The sequence below is a fragment of the Pelophylax lessonae genome (genome assembly GCF_965119305.1).
Source record: "Pelophylax lessonae genome assembly, chromosome: 8".
In the NCBI taxonomy this organism is placed as follows: Eukaryota; Metazoa; Chordata; class Amphibia; order Anura; family Ranidae; genus Pelophylax; species Pelophylax lessonae.
In genome coordinates, this window is record NC_138775.1 from 237,206,475 (window position 1) to 237,209,420 (window position 2,946).

The following is a 2,946-nucleotide window of genomic DNA, read 5'->3' on the forward strand; positions in this document are numbered from 1 at the left end:
AATCAATTGCCAAATAATATACATTGCAGTTCTATATGCTTTAAAATTCTTTATCTGTTGTCTCCATTTGTTTTCATTTCTTTTGAACCCTTTCTGTATATTTATATCACATTTTTTTTTTTAACATTGAAAATTACCTTTTTGTTTTTTTTTTCCCAAAACAATTTGTTTACTTCAATTTTGTAAAGCGAATATGAGATTTTAGCGACTAGATTTACATATGCCTCAAATGATGGCACAGCTTGATGAATCAGGCCCTATATATTGCTCCTTTTCTTTCATAAACCTTTGAAGATTGTATTTTATTTAGCTTCCTGTGTATGTTGTTTTTGTTATAGTCTCTGAGAATGTTGACACTATAGTAAAACTTGTAGGACTTACCGCAAAATCCAACCTGTGTGGCTTTCCTAATCAGTGTCTTTAGCAGAAGCAGATTGTCTCCCTGAGCCTGTGAAGCTGCGGACTGAGTGGAAGCGGAGACAGGACAGCTCCAGTATTAGTGTATAAAGCTCCATGGAGTGTTTACATACACGTTTCCAACGCTCTGACTCTCCATCAATTACATTTCATTTTGTTGACTTCGCTTTGCTGCTGGTTCTGCAAACATAACAACCGAGTAGGTGTGCCGTGAGCGCACATAAAGGCCACGATTAATGCAATTCTTTAATTGGCAGCCAGCAACTGCATAAAGAAGGTTCTGGTTTCCTGGGTCCCTTCCAGGTAGTTACTATGAGAATTAAATCAGGAAGTTTTTACTTGCCAAGAATGTGCCTCTCATATTGCTGAAAATGCAGGTTGTCATTTCTGTGATCAGATCTTAACTACCTGGCAGATAGGAGGTTCATGATAAAGCAGAACTCAGGGATGAGCAAATATTGTCTAAACATTTTCATACATACGGGATTTTTAAGGTGCTCTTAAACAAAGAATTAGACATTGTAGCTAAAAACAGCTTTTTATTTTAAATATACAAAGTTGAAAAACAAGCATTAAAAAAACCAACATGACAAAAGTATGCAGTCATTGTACAAAGGTTTCCGCTCAACATGTTTCACCACGACTGTGGCTTCTTCAGGAAACTTAAAGAGCCTTGTACATGATAAAACTATAGATAAATAAGAAATGTTGTCAGTTTATTTTTTATGTGAAATTTTGAGAGTATATATTGTGCTCAACAACAATATTCACAAAAAGTGCATGGGTGCATATAAATAAATATGTGAATAAATACTTATATAAAACAGTCCAAATGTGCTTAATATCATCGATAGCGATTAAAAGCCACAACAATTGATAAAAGCACAAACCCAGCATAAATGAGTAAATAAATAAATATAAAAAGTCCTTTTGGTGCTTAAAATAACAAGGTTATAATATGGTTATCCGCAGCAATAATTAAAAGCACAGACTTGATAGAAGTGGTGTTAAAAACCTTCCCCTCCACACCTTCACCCAGTGTTCTTAATAAATACTCCTTACCAGAAGGATATGACCCCATGATTATAGGGGGTCACAACAAACATTGGTATCCACATAAATTTTCCTCTCACCAGTAAAGTGTGACCAGATAATAGTGGAACTCCAATTAGAGGACCTGCTCTCCTGATGAAGCTTCGCCCTGCGAAACGCGTTGAGAGAACCTCACATCTGCTTATAACTCACTGGTACCTTAAAGCAGTGGTCCTCAACTCCGGTCCTCAGGGCCCACTAACAGGCCAGGTTTTAAGTATTACCTTGCAGAGATGCAGACTAGAGTACTGCAATCACTGAGCAGCAAATGATATCACCTGGGATGTATATCAGTTATCTTGCAAACCTGGCCTGTTAGTGGGCCCTGAGGGCCAGGGTTGAGGACCACTGCCTTAAAGGACACTATCCGGTGCCCGTTCTCCGCCAGACGAGGCTTCCCCGGGACTCCTCCGTCCCGCACTCAGCCAACTGATGCAAACCGCCTACTGATTCCACTGCGGCTGCAGCTGCACTGCCCTCACTCTGTGTGCTACATCAGGACGTACGAGGGGGGGAGGGCCTGGGAACCAGAGGGCAGGGCCGCGCCACACCAAACCCCGCCTAGAGGGAGAGCCACAGGGAGCTTGGTGGGCGGGGTTAGGTTTTTTAACAAATAAGGACCCTAACAGTCCACAAAGATAGAAAACCAAAAAAAAAAAAGGTTCATTCACATTTTTAAACATTTACTTTTCTCTTTTAATATTTTTTTCTACTATTTTGTACGTCCTGTCATTAGAGTAGTGCAATGTCCCCACTACTCTGGGGGTGATCAGGGATTTTTTTTTTACAATGTTATTGCTTATACAGTGATGATCACTGTACAATCAATAGTTTTACTATTTGAGGGGTAGCTTTGTAAGGAGAGAGATCTCACGTTTCGATTTATAACTTGAAAACATATGTCCCTCAGCTCTATTAATAATAGTTAGTTGGATATGTGAACAAATTAAGAGGTTGTAGTAGTTGGTTTGTTTATAAAAAAAATAATAGAGAGCGTTACTTTAGGAATCCACCCTGAAACATTGGGGGGTGTCGTTTTAAATATACCTTAGGTATATGTTTTTAAAATTATCAAGCAAAATTAATATTGTCTTGATATTTTAATGATTTTTTGTTAGTGTGAAGGCGCTTGGTTATTTTTCTGTTTGTTATTTAAATCTATAATTTACCTGCCGCCCCTTTAATTGTATGAATACAATAGTTATGATGAGTAGAAAAGTAAAAAAGGCGCTGGTATAGATATATTATTTGCACTGGATTAGGGGTTAGATTGCTTAGTGCTAGTATGCAAATGAGGCTGTGAATATTCAAAATAAAGTGCTAGCTTTTCTGTGCAAAATTGCTCAGAATGTTACCTATGAAATAGGTACTAATTAAACATATATACTTTTCTCAGTATTACAGCAGTGCAGTCAATAAATAATAATTCTTTAAATA

General features: G+C 37.6%; 1 protein-coding gene across 1 annotated transcript in view; it reads right to left on the bottom strand.

The window, feature by feature from the left end:
• The window catches only part of LOC309561909 (dynein light chain Tctex-type 5-B-like), a 32,755-nt gene extending 32,061 nt beyond the window's left edge, over positions 1-694 (bottom strand). Inside the window, exon 1 of the mRNA XM_082265972.1 lies at positions 382-694. The gene's annotated coding sequence lies outside the window, so the exon portion shown is untranslated. The remainder of the gene's footprint in view (positions 1-381) is intronic.
• Positions 695-2,946: the final 2,252 nt, after the last annotated feature.